Below are 23,986 nucleotides of genomic sequence, written 5' to 3' on the forward strand. Positions count from 1 at the left end.
ATGGATGATGCAGGTGTAAAAATTAGTGTTCGAGAAGGATACCTACAAGATGGGTCGGGGAGCACTGGTATTGATGTGGGGAGTTCGGATTGGAACTATGTACAAGCTGCAAGGTAGCACTATTATTGATGAGTGCAATAGTTCTGTGGTTCCTGAAAGTGGAGTAGAAAATCTAGTGGTCTCTGGAGAGAAGACCATGTTGTGGCATCAAAGGCTTGGACATATTGGAGGAAAGGGCCTTCGGATACTTCATGATAAAGGTATGGTAGAAGGTATGAGTAATAGCTCTTTAGATTTTGATTTCTGTGAAAATTGTGTATATAGGAAGCAGAATTAGGTGAGCTTCCCCTCTGGTAGTAAGAGGGCAAAACATATATTAGAACTTGTGCACAATGATGTGTTTGGACCTGTGAAGGTTCCATCACTGGGTAAGTCTCTGTATTATGTATCATTTATAGATGACTTCTCAAGGAATACATGGATATATTTCCTTAAGAAAAAATCTGAAGTCTTTGACAGGTTTAAAGAATTTAAGGCTATGGTTGAAAACCAACAGAGAAGAAGATAAAGGTGCTAAGGACAGATAATAGTGGAGAGTTTTGCAGTAACGAATTTGAAGAATTCAGTAAGAAGTGTGGTATATAATGATAGAAGACTACTCCATATACATGTCAGCAAAATGGAGTTGCAGAAGGAATGTATAAGACGTTGATGGAAAGCGCAAGAAGCATGCTCAGTGGTGCCGGGTTACGATAGGAATTTTGGGCAGAGGCGGTGGATATTGCATGTTACCTGGTCAACAGGTCACCTTCATCAGCGTTGGAGGATAAGACTCCACAAGAGGTATGGACTGGTAAGAAACACTCTCTTTCACATCTGAGGGTATTTGGATGTGATGAATATGTACATGTTCCAAAGAAGAGACGAACCAAGTTGGATAGTAAATCTGAAAAGTGAATTTTTATTGGGTATAAGGATGGTTTAAAGGGTTATAAGATTTGGACCCCAGTCACATGGAAGGTCGTGTACAACTGAGATGTGGTGTTTATAGAGGTGAAAGATGTTATTAAACATGAAGTCCAATGAAAGGAACCTAAGAAGATAGAGTTTGAGCTAAAGAAGGAAGAATCAGACTCTACAGTAGAAGAGAAATTAGAAGATGAAGAGCCACAAACTCCGACTGTGAGAAGATCAGTTCGAGAAAGAAGGCAACCTGAAAGGTATAGTCCATCTGCTTTCTGTTCAAATTTTTCTTTATCCATTACTAACGATGATCCCAGAACTATGAAGGAAGCAGTAGATTGAGAGGATGGAAAACTCTGGAAAGAGGCCATGGTTGATGAAATGGCATATTTGCACAAAAATGAGGCTTGGGATTTGGTGGAGTTACCAGCTGGGAGGAAACCCATTGGCAGTAAATGGGTGTTCAAAAAGAAGACAAATACAGAAGAAAAAGTGGAGAAATACAAAGCTCGGTTGGTAGCAAAAGGTTATTCCCAGGTGCCAGGAATTGATTTTGGTGATATTTTTTCTCCTGTTGCCAAGGTGACTTCTATTAGATTACTTTTATCTGTTGCTTCTACTTTTGATTTTGAGGTAGAACAGATGGATGTGAAGAAAAAATTTCTTCATGGGGATCTGGAAGAGGGAATCTACATGAAGCAACCTGAAGGCTTTGTAGCGAAGGGTAAGAAAGAACTGGTATGCAAGTTAAAGAAGTCTTTGTATGGGTTAAAATAGTCACCAAGGATGTGGTATCATAAATTTGATACATTTATATGGGGACATGGCTTCACCGAAAGCAAAGTAGATCATTGTGTGTATTTTAAATTAATTGGTGATCGTGTTATTTATCTAGTCTTGTATGTGGATGATATGTCGTTGGTTGGAAATGACAAAGAAATTATCTAGGTTTTGAAGACCCAATTGTCCTCCCAATTCGACATGAAAGATCTTGGTGCTACAAAATATATTTTGGGCGTGGAAATTAAAAGAGATAAATCATAGAGGAAGCTCTGGTTAAACCAGAGGAAGTATGTCAAGACAATACTGCAGAGATTTAATATGAAGGATAGTAAACTGGTGAAGGTTCCTATTCTTATAGGTGTGAGGTTATCTGTTGAACAGTGTCCCAAGACACAAGAAGAGGAAGAGGACATGTCCTGTGTTCCATATGCAAGTGCAGTTGGTAGCTTCATATATGTAATGGTCTGTACTAGACCAGACATTGCACATGCAGTGGGAGTATTGAGGAGGTTTATGTCAAAACCAGGGAAGGAGCACTCGACAACAGTGAAGTGGGTTTTCAGGTATTTGCGTGGCACTAGTGATTATGGTTTGTGCTACCAAGGAAGATCAGGATTAGATAGAGTGTTGGATATTCATGGCTTTGTTGACGCAGACTAGGCTGGAGATCTGGATCAGATAAGATCTACAAGTGGGTATGTGTTTAACCTATTTGGAGGTGCAGTCAGTTGGATGAGTAAGAAACAATCTGTAGTGGTACTATCAACTACAGAGGCAGAATACATGGCAGCCACTCATGCAAGCAAGGAAGCATTTTGGTTGTAGAGATTGTGTTCAAGTATGGGGTTAGTACAGGAAGCTATAAGGATAGACTACGACACCCAAAGTGCAATTTTCTTGGCAAAGAACCCTGCATATCATTCAAAGACAAAGCACATTGATGTTCAGTATCACTTTGTGAGGGATATGATAGAAGAAAAAAAGGTGTTGCTGGTAAAGGTGGACACTTTGAAGAATACTGTAGATGCATTGAGAAAATTTGTGAGCTTTGAGAAGTTCCCTTGGTGTAGAGAGACAATGGGCATTTCAGGGATGAGAAAATGACTAAGATCTCTTGTGGCCCCTTGTGGAAAGAAAACAACAAGTGGGAGAATGTTGAGTTGTGCTATATTCTTTCCACGTAGTTAATAGGGGCTTTGAAGGGCACCTGTAACCCCACTTTATGGGGTCCGAGGCAGCGCCGCGGAAAATTTTTGTTTTGGACCATATGTTAGGTCGGGCGGACCCACCTATGGTTTTGTGCATGATTTTCGCACATGTTTTTTTGATGTGATGGTTTTCGGTCCATGGTATTGGACGCGATAGTTTTTGGTCCATGGTATTGGATGCTACGGCATGTATAAATATGTATTGTAACTCTGAAAGGAATATAATGAAAAATCAAGCTGGTAGTCCCAATTTTGGGATCCATGGGAAAATCTGTGTGTATATGTGTTTTATGTGTTCTGCTCTCGCATTATTTATTTTATGTGTTTTATAATTCATATGTAGGTCATTTCTGAATGGGGTTAAAACCTACAAAATGGATGTAAAATCCTCCTTTATTAATGGAGACTTAGAAGAAGAACTCTATATTGAACAACCAGAAGGGTTCATTCTTGGAAATGATGCAAAACTTGTATGCAAACTCAGAAAATCTCTCTATGGTCTAAAATAGGCTCCAAGAGCATGGTATTATCATCTTAACAAATATCTACACCAACAAGGTTTTCAAAGGGGTCAGCAGATAGCAATCTATGTACAAAGATGGACACTCATAAATTGCTAATAATTGTTGTGTATGTTGATGATATAATTTTTGGTAGCAATGAAGAATCCATGAGCCAAATTTTGCCTTAGTAATGCGACAAGAATTTAAAATTTCGTTGTTTGGTGAGCTAACCTACTTTCTTGGTCTACAAGTTCAACTAAATAAAGATGGTATTTTTCTCTCACAAACCAAATATCTCAAATAGATCCTGAAAAGGTATGGCAAGAAGATTATAAACTAGTATGTACCCCAATGGTAACAGGATGCAGTCTTAGCTCAAATGATGAATCAGTAGCAGTACATCAACCAAATTACAGATCCATGATTGGCAGTCTGCTTTATCTAATAGGTACCCGACCAGAAATCATACATGTAGTGGGAATAGTTGGAAGATTCCAAGCAAATACTAAGGAAACACACCTTCAGGCAGTCAAAAGGATTTTCAAATATCTTCAAGGAACACAAAACTTTGGTTTACGGTATCCTAGAGATGTCGATCTCACACTTCATGCATATACACACGCAGATTGGGAAAGAATTGTTGATGATAGAAAAAGCACTAGTGGTGGTGCATTTTATATGGGTTCCAGGTTAGTGTCTTGGTTTAGCAAGAAATAAAGTTAAATTGCATTATCTACAACTGAAGTAGAATACGTGGCTGCTGCATCTTGCTACACACAACTACTTTGGATGATGCAAACCTTGCAAGACATTCAAATCACATGTACTCCACCTACCTTCATTCTATGTCATAATACAAGTGCCATCAATATTTCAAAGAATCCAGTCATGCACTCCAAGACCAAGCACATACCCATTAAATATCATTTTCTACGTGAACAAGTGCTTGAACAAAAATTCAAATTGGAATATGTTCCCTCCATGGAATAGGTTGCTGATATATTCACTAAACCACTGTTACCGGGAAAAGTGTCTATTTAGAACTGCTCTATCCCACTAAGGTGTGACAGCTGCCTTAGAAACAAACAGAGAAAACTACTTTTGTATTTCCTTTATGAACTATAAATAGAGAAGAATAGGAAGAACCAACTTGTGTCTTGCGCTAATCCTTTGATCCAATCCTTCTCTTCTTTGACAGCTTCCAGCTACCTGCTCCTTTACTTGCCCAGCTTCACCAAGTACCTGTAAGATCACAGAAGAAGAAAACTATACAAAGACGTGGATCTATATTCATAAATAACTTAGGATCAGATTTAAGTTAACCATACAAATGTAACAAGCATCAATGATACAAAAGCATGGAGGAGAAACTCAAATAGTTTTTATTGATAAACAAGAAGATCCAGGAGGAGTTACAACCGATGATTCCTGACCCAACATCAACCTCCCAGCAAAGAAGCACCTCTTTACCTCCAACAAAGCATAGATCACCCAATTCTCTGATGTTTGTCTCAAATTCAACAACAATTCCTTACAATGTGCAAGATTCCAGCCTCTGGATCTCTGGGATGAGGGATCCATATATAGATGTATGCAAGGAGGATGAGTCATCTTGTGATTTGATTAGTATCTTCTCTCTGTCAGTTCTTGCTTCCACTTGGAGACTGAAGGCCTCTTACTCATCCTTGGTCGAATTCAGTGAGGCAAGTGTCATATGAGAATATTCTAGAAGCTTCCATTGTCTCTCCATCTTGCGGAATGACACTGCCATTTGTCATTTCTCGCTCAACGCACCCTCATAGTGCATTTAGGTGCGTTGAAACGCACCTAGCTAGTGGATTTAGGTGCTATGCAACCCACTTAGCTAGTGGAGCAGCTGAAATGATCCTGTTTTGACTTATTCTAAGCCGTTTCTGGTGGAGAACTTCTGGGATAAGATGTAATTTGTTGACCTTGTTCCTTTAGGGGTTAGAACAACACTTTTAGGGACTTAGGAGCCCTTGGTTTATGGACATTTCATGCTTGGAGCTGCAAGGCACAAAAATTTCTATAACAGTTGCCCCCTAAAGTATGAGGTCGTTAATCGGGTGAAATGCTTTATTATGAGGATCCGAAGTTCATTCAATGCTGGGGTTAGAACAACACTTTTAGAGACTTAGGAGCCCTTGGTTTATGGACATTTCATGCTTGGAGCTGTAAGGCACAAAAATTTCTATAACAGTTGCCCCCTAAAGTATGAGGTCGTTAATTGGGTGAAATGCTTTATTATGAGGATCCGAAGTTCATTCAATGCTGGGAAGAGACCTGTAATAAGATACAATACCATACATTATCTTCATACTGTTTTCATGATCTAGCTGAGGTGGGCATTCCCATGCTCAGCTTTATAAATTAATTTTCATGTACATAGGACAGACAATCGTCTGATGGTAGACTGATGATTCTGATAGAGCCATCATCCTTTTGGTAGGATGATTATCTGTGCTGCAATGTTGTACATTTTAATGTCTTTATTTTCCTGAATATATATCACAGCCTGGATGGATGAAACTTGATCCGCGGTCTTCAATCTCGTCCGATCTTCACTCGAAGTACAAGTCGATCCCCGAGCTTAGGGGTTAGAACAACACTTTTAGGGACTTAGGAGCCCTTGGTTTATGGACATTTCATGCTTGGAGCTGTAAGGCACAAAAATTTCTATAACAGTTGCCCCCTAAAGTATGAGGTCGTTAATCGGGTGAAATGCTTTATTATGAGGATCCGAAGTTCATTCAATGCTGGGAGGAGACCTGTAATAAGATACAATACCATACATTATCTTCATACTTTTTTCATGATCTAGCTGAGGTGGGCATTCCCATGCTTAGCTTTATAAATTAATTTTCATGTACATAGGACAGACAATCGTCTGATGGTAGACTGATGATTCTGATAGAGCCATCATCCTTTTGGTAGGATGATTATCTGTGCTGCAATGTTGTACATTTTAATGTCTTTATTTTCCTGAATATATATCACAGCCTGGATGGATGAAACTAGATCCGGGGTCTCCAATCTCGTCCGATCTTCACTCGAAGTACAAGTCGATCCCCGAGCTTAGGGGTTAGAACAACACTTTTAGGGACTTAGGAGCCCTTGGTTTATGGACATTTCATGCTTGGAGCTGTAAGGCACAAAAATTTCTATAACAGTTGCCCCCTAAAGTATGAGGTCGTTAAAAGGGTGAAATGCTTTATTATGAGTATCCGAAGTTCATTCAATGCTGGGAGGAGACCTGTAATAAGATACAATACCATACATTATCTTCATACTGTTTTCATGATCTAGCTGAGGTGGGCATTCCCATGCTCAGCTTTATAAATTCATTTTCATGTACATAGGACAGACAATCGTCTGATGGTAGACTGATGATTCTGATAGAGCCATCATCCTTTTGGTTGGATGATTATCTGTGCTGCAATGTTGTACATTTTAATGTCTTTATTTTCCTGAATATATATCACAGCCCGGATGGATGAAACTAGATCCGCGGTCTTCAATCTCGTCCGATCTTCACTCGAAGTACAAGTCGATCCATGTGAAAAATGTCTTGAAGTCGAACATGGAAAGACATCGCTTGATTACCAGTCGATGATGTAAACTGTTAACAAGTGCGAGAGAAATCACCGATAAGGATGAGGACCCTCAAGGTACTGCAGTACAATTTACGTGGTGTGAATAAAGGACTTGGCATCGAACACCACGCAAAATCTTTCGGTCGAAGGTCATTGATGTATACCTGTCGCCGGAAGTGAGAAACTTGCCATTGAGGCATGCAAGCTTCAAAGTACTGAATGGGGTGTTCCTAGATCAACTTCTTGGATAATGAGCTGATGTCGACAAGAAGCGATCTGTCAAAGGAGGGCCTTGATGAATCCCACATCAATGACACGGAACGGAGCAAATGATTTTGATTGAGGTGAAAACGATCTGATGATATATGGTTCAGGGTGGCGGTCATGAAAGAATGAAGTATAATGTATGGCAGTGGATGGGACACGGTTGACTTCTCTGGATGACTTCCCTTGAACATGTCAGTGACACTTATGTGATGGATCGGTAGCATTTACCCCAAATGTGGATGGTATGGCGAGACCATGGTGATGTGACCGGTGAATGAAACAACCCAACCCGACTCAGGCATGGAGTGGAAGTGTCATGTTCAAGAGCGACTTGCTACCAATAAAGATTCTTTGAGTTTCTTCCCAATTTTTCCCCAGTCATTGCTGACCAGTACCTCCTTATTTTTGTCAAGCTTGAGGAGGATAACATATGCTTGTTCTATAATTTGCCCTTCGGGCAAACCCATCGCTATGTTCTAACGAGCCTAGCGATAGTGAAACTCGTTCTCGTCTAAAGACAAGTTTGTCGCTATTAATCTTTTTAACGAGTCTAACGACAAAGATAACTTGGTCCTTTTCCTTTTTAGGGAGTCTGAAAAGGTACGTAAAGTTAACTCCGGAATTCCTTTTTAGCCATCTAATCCCTTAAGTCCGAAAAAGTATAAAATAATACAGAAGGGATGAATTTTCGATAATTTTAACGAGCCGAATAAAACAAGCGCTCGATCTTTTTTTGCAATAATCCCTCAGGTCCAAAAAGATTAAAATCTAGAGGAGGGATAGCACTTCCGGTTGCTTTAATGAGCTGGAAGGCCAAGACTCGGCAATCTTTTCATATTTTACGAGTCAGATGAAAAGAGCTTAAAGAAGACTCGTCTTTTGAGGAATGAGTGATAAAAAAGGGTAGCAACCGATTCCAGGTAAGGGTTGGAATTTTCCAAGCACGGCAGTGTCACAAGGATGGCTAGTGAAATCACTCTTCGCAGATGTTCCTCAAAATGGGTAAACAATCAAATGGAGGTGAATGATCGGCCAATGGAAAAGTGGAGGTGGCGGTGCAAACACGACCAAGGCTTCAATGGCTGATAATGTTACATTCACGGTGGTTATTTACCGGAGGATAGTTCATTTTTTAACGAGCTTAAACGCAGATTGAAGCACTTGCTCGGTGTTATGTTTATTTTTTAACGAGCATGAACTATGTGCTAAAACTGCTCAATAATCCAGTCATATGATAAGAATGTCTCATATAAAACGACAATATTTAGATTTTTTCCCCACTTCCTTTCTTTATGTAAGTTAGGAAACGACTAATCCAAAAAATAGATAAATAATCGCTCTTTGCTTGCACTCCAAAAGGTTTGCATGCCCCCAGGTATAAAACAGAGTTTCAAGGTTACCTCTACTTCACTTCCGCCAAAACAATTGTTTTACCGAGAGAGGCCTACCTCTTACAGGTCACCCAAAGATTGTTCCATTAATCTTTCAAACAAAACACTTCTTCGGCGATGTCTACCGAGATAAACAAAGGTGAGCGACGATGCCCGCCAACTCACATAACTTTGACAAAAGAATCTTATTCTAGAATAACCCCTATCTCAATCACGGATGGGGTACAGACTAGTCATATTCTCCCGCGGAAACCTACCCTATACCCGAAGTTTTCCTGCCGAAGCAGACCAGGACGCATGCCCCTTGGGTTCCAGTCATATCCCTCCGAATTACTCGTGCTCATCGGGAGGACAGACCGTGGGTTGAGACATTTCTTGCGTGAAGAGACCATTTAGGGATGGTATATGACTATTTGCGATGCGTGATCCGGGAAATGAAAGCTGGTCCATGAGCTTGACCACTCTTCCTTCGTGCGGAAAACACATTACTCTAAAGAGTGAGGAGACGATGGCTCCCATGCAATAAATATAGTCTCGTCCAAGGAGTAGGTTATAATCCAAGGGTCCTTGAACGACCATTACGTTCATTTGAACGGTCTTCCCTTTCAATGTTATGGGCACATTGGGGAGAATTCCTAAAGGTCGACTGGTTCCTTTATCAAAGCCTGTCAGATTTCTCATTTCAGGCAAAAGCGAACCAAGCGCTTTCCAAGCAATAGAGGAAAGGATACTCACAGAAGCCCCCTCATCAATGATGGTACCAGCCATGACCATTCTGTATATTTGAATGATAATTCGGAATGGTATGCTTGCTGGCAAACAGGGTCTGCCTAGTTGGTTCCAGTCGAAGGATACAACTAGGTTGCTTGGAGGTGGGACTGAGTAGACGGCCGGGTATGGCTCTGACGAGCTTCCTTCCTGCGATAAAGGAATGGGTGGATTGCCCCCGTGTTCGTCGGAGTCTGTGTTGATGAAGAGAATTTGGACGGTGTCATCCTTATCCTCTTCAGTGACTATATCATTCGAAGATAAAACCTCTGAAGGCAAGACCAGGTCAACTACCGCCTCGACCTTTTGACTTTCGTCTGGTATGGATTCAGTTGGTTTATCTTCAATGATAGACGCTTCAGCCGACCACTTGAGTGGGCCAGCTGGATTCTCAACTAGTGACGGACTTGGCAAGAGTTTTTTGTATCCAGGAGGAAGTCGCAAGGGTGAAACCGGACGATCATCCAAAACTCTTTTAGCCTTGTCTAAGAAGGGATAACGGTGGAGCGCATGGTCGCCTTCGCACAGTCTACAGGGAAATCTAGCTTTCCCTTTTTGTCCTGGGGCTTCACTTTCACTAGTTGACAGTGTACTTTCAACATGATCTTCGGAGGTTGATGACACCGGATTGTGCAAAGAAGGAGACCAGTCCCTTAGTATCCGGGGGATGCAAGGACAATCTCTGTGAAAGTGGTCTCCTCTACAAATGACACATGGCGATTTAGCCCTGGTCGGTGTTGTGTGTGGATTTTCATTAGACGACACTTGTTTTCCCTTATTTGCCTTTAGATCCTTCTTCTTCTTCTCTTTCTTCCTCTTCTCCTTCTTCTCCTTAGGAACTTGGTTTTTAGCTTTACCAGTCCCGTCAAGTGAAGAGGAAGGAAGAGAGGAAGAATTGGAGGAAGTAGAAGGTTGGTGGGAAATTCTGGACTCGTCTAACTGCTGATTCGACTGCTCAGGAATAGTGGTGTTCTGAATGACATTGGTTGAGAAGAGCCAAACTGGCAAGCCAATTGTCAGTCCTGGAAGTGACAGTGTGGCCATATGGGGCGCACCAACATCTCCCCAAGAGGAGAAGGGACTAGGATTTCCACCAAGGGGAATTCCTTGGTTGGTAGGCTCCATTTTCTCAACCTAAAGATCAACGCAGGAAAAAGGGTATGAATATTCCGTTTAAAATAAATTTTAACACGCTTTGACACAACTTTTTTTTTCAGTTTTAAAGAGTCAAGAAAAAACAAAAGATGACTCTAGTCTCCTTTGATTTTTAATGAGCCTAAAGTGACAAGTGCTCAGATGGACCTTTTCCGTTAAGGAGTCTGAAAAGGAACGAAAGGGACTGCTATGGAGATCTAGGTAGAGGGTGTGCCAAACCAATCGCAAAACCGCAGAATACTTTCTAAGGTACGGGCGGTCAATCTTCCTGAATGTTGTGTTCAGTGCATTGCGATCAGTAGGGCGGCCGACATGGCTTCCTATGGATAAAGGTTTTATGCCTATTGGGGTCTCCCAACATATACTCAACGGTACGTGGGAGCACAATCCGTACTGGCACTTATCGTCTCACAGTGGAGGAATCACCCAACCAACAGTGAGGACAACAGTTACCAGGCTTTACGACGCCGGAACATGTCTCTAGCCTAGACCTCTATGTTGTGCGTTAAGTTACAAAGCGTTGTTAAGTTCATTCAATTTATTTTAGGTTGATCTTTCTTAGAAGTTTGCCTTTTTGGATCACCACGAGATGTAGATGTAATTCCTAAATGCAGTCTAAAGATGATAAGAAAGCTTTTATCTCTTTTCAACAATGAAAATCCTAGCTACAAGAGGAAAATAAAGACACAATCTTTTCTCAAAGAGCAAAGAGCACACTGTAAATGCACTTTTCCTAAATCAAGCCATACAAACTGTCAATATGCAAATGCACTTGTGCATGTATTTGTTTTTCACTTTCTTAATATTGATGCCTAAAAAGAAAGTTGTTGTACAAATTTGAATTATATTTCAAGTGAAAAACACAAACAAGCTTCTTTTTGAAATCAAAAGGGTAGAGACGATTACGACACTTTATGATTTTGAAGTAAACACTTGTTTCGACACTAGAAATTCACAAATTCAAACCAAAAGGCAAAAGTAAAAGTGCAATCAACTGTCAACAGCAAATAAACTTTCTCCTAAGATCAAAATGACACTTACGACAGATCTAGATCTAAGGGCGACAGTATGATCAGTTTACTTTTGCAATGGGAAACTATAAATGACGTAACAAATACACAAAAACAAATACAGTTTCTTTTATACAACTGAGGCGGAATTAAGGCAAAGAAAAGGGGTTTTCAGATAGGTACACACACTGATAACAGGCTGCAAAAATCAGAGGCAAAACTGGAAAACGTGAGCAAAGAACCTCAGCTAGGCAGTGCTAGGCTGATCAACGCACCTGCTACACAGAGAAACTGAATTGCAGCGCAGGTAGCCCTCTCGGGACCTGCGTTGAAATGCAGAGTCTCTTCATAGAGCCTGCGCTGAAGCAGAAACGAGAATTTTCTCTGGGTTCTGGGTCACAGTTTGCAGTTTAATCTATGGTTTTTGGCCGGATAAAAGCTATCAGTAAGGTACAATCAGAGGGATGATTTAAAGGAGGACTAAGAGCTGTCACAAAGGGCAATTAGAGCATTTGTGGATCAATTGTTCAGATCATAAACAGGCCTAGTGAATGGACTAGAGTAGCAGATCTCTACTTTGCATTTGTAAATGGCAAATGCAGTTCGATTCGCCACTCCTGAGTTTATGAGATGAACAACAATAGACACACAAATAAACTAACTAGACACGATCCCCAGCGGAGTCACCATTTTGTTGTTGGGAAAACTATCTATTCAGAACACCCCTATCCCACTATAAGGTGTGATAGTGCCTTAGCAACAAACAAGGAAAACTACCTGTGTATTCTTCTTTATGAAATGTAAATGAAGAGGAAGGATAAACTAACCTGTGTCTTGCGCTAGTTTGTTGATCCAATCGCTCTCCTCTTCAACAGCTTCCAGCTCCCTGCTCCCTTACTGGCCCAGCTTCACCAAATTCCTGCAAGATCACAGAAGAGAGAAACTACACGAAGATATAGATTTACATTCATAAAAAGCTCAGGATCAGATTAAGCTAAACATGCAAATATAACAAAACATCACTGATACACAAGCATGTAGAAGAAACTCAAATAGTTTTATTAATGCAATAAGAAGATCCAGGAAGAGATACAACCAAGTGAGTCCCGATCCAGCATCTACCTCCCAGCAAAGGAATCCCTTCCTCACCTCCAACAAAGCATAAATCACCCAATGCACTAATCTCAATCTGAAACTAATAGCAGTTCTCTGCAAAGTACAAAATTCCAGCCTCTAGATCTCTGGGATGAGGGATCCATATATAGATGTAAGCAGAGAGGATGAGTCAGCTTATGTTTTTACTTGTGGCTTCTCTCTGTCAGTTCTTGCTTCCACTTGGAGAATGAGAGCCTCTTACTCATCACTGGTTGAATTTAGTGAGGCAAGTGTCATTGGAGAAGATTCTGGAAGCTTCCATTGTCTTTCCACCTCGTTGAATGACTTTGCCATTTGTCATTTCCCGCTCAACGCACCCTGGTAGTGCATTCACCTGCGTTGCAACGCACCTAGCCAGTGTATTTGTGTGCTTTGCAATGCAGGCAGCTAGTGGAGCATCTGAATTGATCCTGATTTGACTAGTTTTGAGCAGTTTCTGGTGGAGAACTTCTGGGAGAAGCTGTCATTGGTTGACCTTGTTCCTCTAGGGGTAGGAACAACACTTTTAGGGACTTTGGATCCCTTGGATTATGGACATTTCATGCCTAGAGCTGTAAGGCACAAAAATGTCTATAACAGTAACGGTGAAACCGGACGATCATCCAAAACTATTTTAGCTTCGTCTAAGAAGGGACAACGGTGGACGCCATGATCGTCTTCGCACAGTTTACAAGGAAATCTACATTTCCCTTTTTTTCCTGGGGCTCCACTTTCACTAGTTGATGGTGTGCTTTCAACTTGATCATCAGAGGTTGACGACACCGGGTTGTGCAAACGAGGAGACCAGTCCCTTAATATCCAAGGGATGCAAGGACAATCTCTGTGAAAGTGGTCTCCTTTGCAAATGACACATGGCGATTTAGGCCTGGTCGGTGCAGTGTGTGGATTTTCGTTAGACGACACTCATTTTCCCCATTCGCCTTTGGCTCCTTCTTCTACTTTTCTTTCTTCTTCTTCTCCTTCTTCTCCTTAGGAACTTGACTTTTGGCTTTACTAGCCCCATCAAGCGAAGAGGAAGGAGGAGAGGAAGAATTAGAGGAAGTAGAAGGTTGGTGGGCAACTATGGACTCGTCTAATTGCTGATTCGATTGTTCAGGGATAGTGGTGTTCTGAACGACAGAGGTTGAGAAGAGCCATACAGGAAAACCAATTGTCAGCCCTGGAAGCGACAATGTGGCCATATGGGGTGCACCAACATCTCCCCAAGAGGAGAAGGGACTAGGATTTCCACCAAGGGGAATTCCTTGGTTGGTAGACTCCATTTTCTCAACCCAAGATCAACGTAGGAAAGGGGTATGAATATTCCGTTTAAAATAAATTTTTATACGCTTTGATACAACTTGTTTTTTCAGTTTTTAAGAGTCGAGAAAAAACAAAAGATGACTCTAGTCTCCTTCGATTTTTAATGAGCCTGAAGTGACAAGTGCTCAGATGGACCTTTTCCGTTAAGGAGTCTGAAAAGGAACGAAAGGGACTGCTCTGGAGGTCTAGGTAGAAGGAGTACCAAACCAATCGCAAAACTGCAGAATACTTTTTACGATACGGCAGTCAATCTTCCCGAATGTTGTGTTCAGTGCATTGCGATCAGTATGGCGGCCGACATGGCTTCCTATGGATCAAGGATTTAAGCCTATAGGGGTCTCCCAAAATATACTCAACGGTACATGGGAGCACAAGTCCATACTGGAACTTATCATCTCAAAGTGGAGGAATCACCCAACTATCAGTGAGGACAACAGTTACCAGGCTTTACGACGCCGGAATACGTCTCTAGCCTAGACCTCTAAATGTTATGCGTTAAGTTCCAAAGCGTTGTTAGATTCATTGAATTTATTTTAAGTTGATCTTTCTTATGAAGTTTGCCTTTTGGGTTCACCACGAGATGTAGATGTAATTCCTAAAATGCAATCTAAAGATGATAAACAAACTTTTATCTCTTTTCTGCAATGAAAATCCTAGCTACTAGGGGAAAAGAAAGACACAATCTTTTCACAAAGAGCAAAGAGCACACTGTAAATGCACTTTCCTAAATCAAGCCAAACAGACTGTCTATATGCAAATGCACATGCATGTATTTGTTTTTCACTTTCTTAGTATTGATGCTAAAAATAAAGTTGATGTACAAATCTGAATTTTCTTTCAAGCGACAAACACAAACAAGTTTCTTTTCGAAATAAAAAGATAGAGGTGATTACGACACTTTATGATTTTGAAATGAATATTCATTTTGACACTAGAAAGTCACAAATTCAGACAAAAGGCAATAGTAAAAGTATAGTCGACCATCAACAACAAGCAAACTTTCTCCTACGATCGAAATCGACACTTGCGATAGATCTAAATCAAAGGACGACAGTACGACTATTCTACTTTTGCAATGGAAAACTGTAAACGACTCAACAAACACACAAAAACATCTACAGTTTTTTTGTACAAATGAGGTGGAATATCAATAAGGAAAAGGGGTTTGAAACAGTCATATACTGATCATAGGCTGCAAAATTCAGAGACAAAACTGGAAAGAATGAAGCACAAGAACCTCAGCTGCACAGGGCTAGGCTGATCAGCGCACCTGTTACACAGAGAAACTGCATTATAGCGCAGGTTGCCCTTTCGGGAAGTGCGTTGAAATGCAGGATCTCTTCACAGTACCTGCGCTGGGCCAGAAACGAGAATTCTATCCGGGTTCTAGGTCACATTTTGCAGTTTAGTCTTTGGTTTTTGGCCGAGTAAAATCAATCAGTAATACACAATCAGGGGTAGATCTAAGGAGGCTCTAAGAGCTATCACAAGGGAAATCAGATAGTCTGTGAATCAGCTGTTCAAATCATAAACAAATCCAGTGAATGGATTGAAGCAGCAGATGTCTACTTTGCATTTGTTATGGAAAATGCAGTTCGAATGCTACTTATAAGTTTATGAAACAAACAACAAGAGATACACAAACAAACTAATTAGACATTGTCCCCAGTGGAGTCGCCATTTTGTTACCGGGAAAAGTGTCTATTTAGAACTGCTCTATCCCACTAAGGTGTGACATCTGCCTTAGAAACAAACAGAGAAAACTACTTTTGTATTTCCTTTATGAACTATAAATAGAGAAGAATAGGAAGAACCAACATGTGTCTTGCGCTAATCCTTTGATCCAATCCTTCTCTTCTTTGACAGCTTCCAGCTACCTGCTCCTTTACTTGCCCAGCTTCACCAAGTACCTGTAAGATCACAGAAGAAGAAAACTATACAAACACGTGGATCTATATTCATAAATAACTTAGGATCATATTTAAGTTAACCATACAAATGTATCAAGCATCACTGATACAAAAGCATGGAGGAGAAACTCAAATAGTTTTTATTGATAAACAAGAAGATCCAGGAGGAGTTACAACCGATGATTCCTGACCCAGCATCAACCTCCCAGCAAAGAAGCCCCTCTTCACCTCCAACAAAGCATAGATCACCCAATTCTCTGATGTTTGTCTCAAAACCAACAGCAATTCCTTACAATATGCAAGATTCCAGCCTCTGGATCTCTGGGATGAGGGATCCATATATAGATGTATGCAAGGAGGATGAGTCAGCTTGTGATTTGATTAGTGTCTTCTCTCTGTCAGTTCTTGCTTCCACTTGGAGACTGAAGGCCTCTTACTCATCCTTGGTCGAATTCAATGAGGCAAGTGTCATAGGAGAAGATTCTGGAAGCTTCCATTGTCTCTCCATCTTGCCGAATGACACTGCCATTTGTCATTTCTCGCTCAATGCACCCTCATAGTGCATTTAGGTGCATTGCAACACACCTAGCTAGTGGATTTAGGTGCTATGCAACGCACTTAGCTAGTGGAGCAGCTGAAATGATCCTGTTTTGACTTATTTTGAGCAGTTTCTAGTGGAGAACTTCTGGGAGAAGCTGTAATTTGTTGACCTTGTTCCTTTAGGGGTTAGAACAACACTTTTAGGGACTTAGGAGCCCTTGGTTTATGGACATTTCATGCTTGGAGCTGTAAGGCAGAAAATTGTCTGTAACAACCATTGCCCAAATAGACATTTGAATATCTCAGACAAAAGTTGGGAGTAGTTACTGCATCATCCTGTTGTTAAATCCTATTTTATTGAAAGAAAGGTTGTTATACATGAGTTTCATAAGGCGTAGTCGCATACATACATGGGTTTCTGTGGGCACAGTCGCGTATATGTTGGTTTGAAAGAAAGTAGTGGGCCAGAATCAGGAAAAAAGGTGTCTTCCATGGTTTTGTCAATTATTTGCTCTGTTTGATGATGGTTTCACTCTGCTGATAACATGTGGAAATATATTGGTTCTCATAAAGTTGTTGATAACGTGATGTATATCTGATTGATGATGATGCTTTGATATCTCTTACTGACATATGCAATGATCAAATCTGACAGTGAACAAGTGGAACAGGTTCAGGGGGAGAACATGGTTGATGATAGTTTGGGAACTAATGATGGACATATACAGGTTGCTAGTCTGGATGCTAATTGACAGATGTTGTTGATGGTGCAGATCATATGATAGTTGTTGATGACTATCATGGTCTTGTTTAAGATATTTGGTCTCTGTTATATAAGTCATGTACATCTTTTAATGTAAAGGTCATGAAAAGACCTAATTTGTAACCCCACTATGCATGGGATGGATGATGTAATGTTTGTGTTTTGACATGTATAAACAATTGTATATCCCCACTTGGTTGGGTGGATGAGTCAAATTTGGTATACCCCCACTTGGTTGGGAGATGGATGTATGTATGAGTCATTGGTGATAGGAAGCTCATTTGTGATGTATATATAGAGTCATGTTCTTCTTTTAGAACATCTTTTTGTAGACTTTGCTTATGCTCAGGGGGAGCATGGACTCAATCATGACAGCTCAATCAACACACTTTAGCATATCAGAGATTCTAGCATGCACTTAGGGGGAGCACAACCCTTTTACCTTGATTTCAAAGCGGCAGAGTGACTTGGTGTGGTTGTTGTTAGCTCCAAGTCCAAAGGGGGAGATTGTTGGAATTATGATGTATGTGTTGTACTTGATGGAAACCCACTTATAGTAGAACAACTCACTTGTATGTGGTAACTAGATGAATCTACATAAGAGATATTAGGTGTGACAGAATGCATGACAGTAGTGTTTACATATGTGATGAAATGCAGTGTAGCTTCAAGGAATCAGTTCAGAAGGAAACTCACTCAGATGAAAGATCATAGTATACCAGGTAAACAACAAAGAATGACAGATCCATCTTCATAGAATGAAGAAACAGAGGTATATGAAGGTTCACCATTGACCAAGATGCGTATACACACAGGTTAATAGAATAAAAAGGGCGTATAACATACACACGCACTTTCACAAAAAGGAAACCACGTATACCTTGGAGAAATAAGTTTTGGTCCGAAGTATTTGATCCATGGTATTGGTCCATGGTATTTGATCCGAGGTATTGACCCTAGGTATTTGATCCAAAGTATTGGTCCTAAGTGATTTCAGTCCATGGTATTGAGAAAGGCCTAAAACTATAAAGAAGGAGAAGATCATTAGGCCAAAACACACAAGCATTGAATATCTGATGAGGTGTGAGATCTAGTATGCAGGTTATTGGGTTATGGTGCATTACTGGATTTGAACCAAGGAGGAACCTTAGCATTTGATGAAAGATAAGATCTAATGATGCATTAGGATCTCAAGGCTTGAAGTGAATTATCTTTATGTGATTTGATCATGTATCTAAATAATTCGCGCATGTTGTAGTCTATAAATATGATGATCTGGGTATGGCTGATGTCTGGAATAGTTCTAATGTTTAAATCATCATTTACAGATCTGTATGTAGGTTCACTTTAGAAAATGAGTGTATACATGCTGTTTTTTCATATCAAAGAAGCATATACATCATAAATTTGATTTTCAGATATGTACATTGGTTCTCTTTGAGGAAAGCACGTATGCACACAGGTTCGACACATGGAAGTAGTGTATACCTTATAAGATATGTCTTAGTTGCTTATGTTTGGTATTGCAGTATTCTGGGTTCTGGCTTTGGTTTTGGTTACTATGTTCTGGTGACAGTGTTTTGAATGATCAATTTGATGGGCTGTCAAAGTGATTTATTGATTCGATTGTGGTTGGTTCAAAAGTGATTAGTTGATGTAGATATATTTGATATGATGTTGTTGATGGATCCAGTCTAAAAATTCATGAAACATGGTCCCTGGAAGAAAAAGGAGAAGGTTGTAGCCTTTTGTGGGTCAGCGCCTATGTACTAGTAAACACATCAGCTAGTACAAGAGCTAGGGGGTTGTAGCTCCCTTCCAGTGGAAGCTGGAGAACAAGAGAAGGTTGTAGCCTTCTGCAGGTATAAGCCTGCATACTGGTATAAGACTGCACAAGTAAAAAAACTGTAAACAGAATTTTCTTATTAAAAGAAGACAAAGACAATTGCAGCAGGTGGTTTTCGCCCACATTGGGTTTCCACCTTATATCTTGGTGTTCATATGTGTTGCTTATGTGTGATGCTTTAATCTGTTTTTACTGCAGTGTCTAATTAATTCTTAATATACTGATTAAAGTTCAAGACATGATAATTTGGGTAAATCAAAACATCTCTGCATATACGTTGGTTGCATTAAGTACAGTCACGTATACACGCTAGTTCGTTGAATTGAAGTAGCATATACAAATTATTTTTGAAAATTAAATTATTGTTTTGATAATACTGATTCACGCCCCCTTCTCAGTATTATTTCCAAAAAAGATATCAAATCAAGGATTGAATGGAGATGAAGATTCTTCAACGAAATTATAAAATCATTTCAAATAGTAGAAATTGCTTGAACGAGTACAGGTTGAGACCTTTAGAGGGCAAGTTTTGGTGGTGTGTAGGTATTGTCTCTAAATTTGTAGCAAATGCTTTATTAATCTCTTTTGGAATAGTTAGAAATTAGGAGCATGTGGACGAGTTTGATGAGAAGTGGGCAAGACAATGGGGATGCAAATGGTGTGTTAGTTGTAACATTAAATGTATATTTTAGATGCCATCTTGGTTTGTTTCTAAGTTGGTATTTTGTCATTTCAGTAATAGAGGGCTATCATAACACTAGTGCTTGATTGTTTGTTCAAGATGGTTGTGTTGTTCACCAATTTTTCTAACATAAGACTAACATGGAATATTATTAGTTTGTTAGTTATGTCTTGGGACATTCTGTAGCCTCAAACCTAATAACTTCCCACAAGTAAATAATATCTAGAAAACCAATAGGTTCAGAACCCATTTGATCATGATTTTCCTTTAGGGTTTCTAAATGTTCTAGGAGACTAATTCCATTGACAATTCTAAGCGACGGTATCTATGCTCATGCCCTCCTTGTCTATTTCTTGCAGAGCCTTGAATTGGTTTTGGAGATCGTGTTAGTGGGCTTGATCATAAAATTGTAGAGTTATTGCTTTGCATTTCCTACTTAGATGATTTCCCTTGAGTGTTCTAATAAGGAGTAATTCATTAGGTATGCCTAGGAGAAGGCTACGATGGCCTGTGGATTAAGAGCTCAAGGTGGCTTCCTTGTGACTTTGTAGTGGAGCCCAAGGATTATATCATTTTAGTCATATTACTCCCTTGGTTGGCAGAGCTTTTTTGCCTTTAGGTATGTCGATGTTTTGGCTTGTACTTGTTTGCTATGAATAGTTACTAGTGTTTTCTAGCATACTTATTTCTATTTACGGTCTTCTTGAGGTAAAGGGGGGTGACCCTGAACCTCAACATTGTCACCAAATTGTGGATAGTTCTTAATCTTATTTTTCAGGTTAACCTGTCTGTTCAAATTATGACAATGGAATCAACTATTTAGAGGTGTAATGTATTTCACAGGTTGAACTCAATGTATATGGTACCTATTTGGTTGGTATTTTAAATGTACATGATGGTTCTTGGTAAAGGAATTTACCAATGGGTTAGGAAAACTAATCTATAAAGGGCCAAAACTGCAAAGGAAAGTTGATAAAGTCCATGCTGATGAGACAGTGCATCTCAACATTTTTATTAATTTAGAGGTCCTCAATCACCTAAAGGAATACAAAAAACACAATCCTACACTCTACTGACCTAGGCTAATCACCTGGTTAATATTTGTTGGATCCATGAGATTCCAGTCACCTTGTGACCAGCTCTCGATTATGTTCTTAGAGGGGAACACCCAACTTGAGTTTTATATTCATAAGTGTCAATAAAATTGGATTGGCTTTTGAGTCATTCACTTGTCATGTAACTATGTTAAAAACTTGTCATCTTTATTGTCATCATAATCCTCCTCACAACGTGCAACTTTTATTTCTGTGATTGAAGGTGTGTGGGCCATAAAAGGCTTGTTTCCTAAGGGATAAGGAGCTATCTGCATAGGATTCTAGTAGGACATGAGTAGTAAACACTAATGGTATATGATTTGAAGCAAAACGTTGTGCCATAATGTGTTTGGTAAAGTAATGGAAGGTATTGATGTTGGAAACTTTGATTGATATCACCTGTGATAAGTTGGAGTAATGTAAGGATGTCAAGTCATCATGTGCCATTTATCTAGGTGTCACATGTTATTATGACCAGGAGAAAGGATTATTGCACCTTTACAAGGACATGCTTAAACCATAAACCTTCCCTTAGTTTTTATTGCAGGCCACAACTTACTTTCATGAAGTAGTATTGTAGCATACTCATACCTAGAACTTGCTCATGTAACACGTTGTAGTATGGGTATTGGCCATTCCTATAGTTTCTACCTTAATCAAAAGGGATTTGATGCTAGAGTCAAAGCTAGTTATAGGAATGGAGTTGTAACAGGGTACTGGGTTGCCCTATTGGTAATTGTGGCAATAGAATATCCTTTTTAAGGAGAGCTCATGCTACTTTACTATTTGGTTTGGTGTTGCTTGACACCCAAAAGAGAGTGTGCCACATTTAAAGCTTAAGCAAGGAGAGGAAAATCAAGTAGGAGCTAATCAATGAGATTTAATATCCTTTTGAGGTCATAATAGAAAGTGAGGGAAAAGGATTTTGTCGCTTTTGGTATAATGGGACAGGCATGCAAATTAATGTGCCATTATCTTTGTGGTAGAGGAAAAACTTGATAATTCCCAGGTTGACTCACCTTAACTAATAATATTTGATGTATGTATCCCATCCAAATCTATAGATGTCATCCATTCACAGTACATCAACCCATTAATGTCATTTTCACCCAGCAATGTTCAGTGATCAACACAAGTAATCATTGCTATTTTGTTCATAGTATGTTTTTTCTTTTCTTGTTTTACATCTTTATGTATGATAATACTATTTCTTTCATATTTCTAATCACTTTTAATCTAGCACACCTGTGTGTTGGTTATAATTCATCATTGGTTGTGTTGAAATAATGTGTACAAAGAGTCAAAGACTTGCTATAATGATTTAGAATGAGAACTCGATGATATATTTTATTCAATTCGTGATCAACACTAGGTGTTAGCACTATTCTCTTAACAGAATCTCTCTCTCTCTCTCTCTCTCTCTCTCTCTCTCTCTCTCTCTCTCTCTCTCTCTCTCTCTTTATATATATATATATATATATATATATATATATATATATATATATATATAGATATATATTTACATTTTTTGACATGACTCATTATGTATTTCTAATATAGTTTTTTTCTTCTTTTAAAAAATCATTTCTTACTTTAAATCTCTCATACATGTGTGTTTGTAAATGTGCCTCATGCCTTTGAAAATGTGCCTCAACTCGCATTTGATGATTTGAAAAGATTTTCCAAGAAAGAAAATTTATGCTAAATTAAAGCTGACATAATATGTTTATTGCAGTGGCAGCTTTAAAGTAAGTTGTTCTAAGGATGTAAAGGTTCAAGGTATTATAGAACCTTGTTCATTTTTGGAAAACATTTATCCTTGCTCACTTCTGCCTTTCCATCATTGGTATATTATTTCTTTTGTTTCATAAGATTTTTTGTTTAGTATGATACTTAGCTATGTTCAAATATATGATACACTCACGTAATTCTTAGATACATTAAATTTGGGTCCCAATAAATAATCTTGTCCTATCTTGTAACAAACATTTGAAGGTCTTTGGAATTGGAACCCTGATTTCATTTTTAGTATATTTTAATTATATCACTTTTATTGAAGCAAGTAGTTTTAATTAACAGAGCATTGAGAAAGTAACCTAACCTATATAGTTCTATTTTGAAATAATCTATTAGTTAATAATGTCATTTACATGGATAGTTTTGCAGAAAGTGTCATCTTGTGTAGAAATTATGATTGATTATGGAAATAAAACTTCATGGAAGATGTGTGGACTTGATAAAATACTTCCTTGACAATATTTTTCAATGTTGCACCAAGTGAACGTTCTAGCTCAGCATTACAGGTTGCCAATCAGAAATTTTGTATTCAATGTTGCACCAAGTGAATGTTCTAGGTCAAAATTATAAGTTCCCAATAAACAACTATTTATTCAGTTTCTAGCACAATATATTGTTTTCTGTCCATTTAAATTGTTTTTTGTTAGTTACACATCTTTGGATATGTAAAATAATATAATTATGGAAACCATTTCATCATGATGTTGCAAATACTTTTATATGTAGTTACGAACATTCTAATGACCAAATGAGGCTCTGAGTTACAACAATTACAAGGACATGGGCGGATCACTGTGCAGCTACTGAGGTTTACATAATTCTTTAATGTGATTCTATATAAGATTGTAAACTATTTTATTTTATCAAATGTTGTTTTGCATGATTGTAAACTACCTTATTTCCTTAAATGATAGGTACGTTTGAAATTTGGATAGAGTGGCATAGAAGAGAGAGAAGAGTTGTTACATAATTTAGAATGGTAAAGATTAAAGAAGCCATTTGACTTTTAAATACCCCTTCTCTCCAAGAAAAGAAGTACATAAATTTTAGTTATAAAAAGAATTTACATTGTCATATGTCTGAAGGAATTCAAAAGTGCTTTGTACCTTGATGGAGAAAAAAACTTTGTAGAGGTAAGCCTTGAATCTTTCTGATCAAAATTATTGAGGCCTTTAAACCATGTAAATGGATTTTGTGGCAAAGGAAAATACGTCTGAAGTGGGTAGTAACTCTTC

At 39.0% G+C, this 23,986-nt stretch overlaps 1 pseudogene; it reads left to right on the top strand.

The window, feature by feature from the left end:
* Positions 1-23,577, top strand: part of LOC149204784 (protein transport protein SEC23 B-like) — a 148,298-nt pseudogene extending 124,721 nt beyond the window's left edge.
* The last annotated feature ends 409 nt before the right edge of the window (positions 23,578-23,986 follow it).

Source organism: Pinus tabuliformis, chromosome 1_2, assembly GCF_031772625.1.
Source record: "Pinus tabuliformis cultivar Carrire ecotype Pingquan chromosome 1_2, CPIR1, whole genome shotgun sequence".
Classification (NCBI taxonomy): domain Eukaryota; kingdom Viridiplantae; phylum Streptophyta; class Pinopsida; order Pinales; family Pinaceae; genus Pinus; species Pinus tabuliformis.